Below are 799 nucleotides of genomic sequence, written 5' to 3'. Positions count from 1 at the left end.
GATGGGGGGGTGGGTGGGTCGGAGGGGGAGGGGGCGGGAAAACGGAACAGAAAAAGGAGACCATCACATTTGAGATGAAGCCAGGTTCTGCCGACAGTGTCTCAGCGGTGCCAGTGTGATATGAATCCACTCTATCGAATTAAGTGGGACTCAATCGGTATAACAGCAATGACTGACTGTCTGTACATTTAACCCATGCTAACAATTCTGCTATTTTTGCTTCTATAAAAAAAAGGGGAATTTAATTGGATCTTGTTGCCATGCTGTTAAACGATCTTGAAATCTCCAACGTGAAGATACCAGAGTTGTAGTTTTGTAGTATAGAGAGCTCCCACATTACGCCAAGCTGAAACCCTTACTGGGGCAGAATAGGACTGGGTGGAGGGAGGGAGCTTGGCTTGAGATCTAATGTTTTCTTTGGCTCTGGTGAAGATTCATTGAAAACCTTCACGACCGATACCTTCACATCATCAGGCAAAAGGAAGTGAAGGAAATTGGGTTTGCTATTTTAATGACTGGGCCGCTGGTCACATCATCGAGTCGCCCGAAAACCGGACGTTTCCCCCACGCGGTGTCGCTAATCACTCCGATTTGGCAATGACTAAACCTTTATCTGTGGGCAGGCTGTGTTCCAGGAATATCTGGCTCCGCCAATTTTTGCTTCTGGGGGAAAATTACCTTGATATAATTAACCGAGGTTGCACACCATCAACCTTAACAGAGCTTTGGGTGGAACCAGGGACGAGGCTGTTACCGGCTTGCTTTAAAAAAAATGATACTGCAAAGTTGTATTGAATCA

The sequence above is a fragment of the Pristiophorus japonicus genome, chromosome 19, assembly GCF_044704955.1.
Source record: "Pristiophorus japonicus isolate sPriJap1 chromosome 19, sPriJap1.hap1, whole genome shotgun sequence".
NCBI lineage: Eukaryota > Metazoa > Chordata > Chondrichthyes > Pristiophoridae > Pristiophorus > Pristiophorus japonicus.
This window is presented reverse-complemented; position numbering follows the sequence as displayed.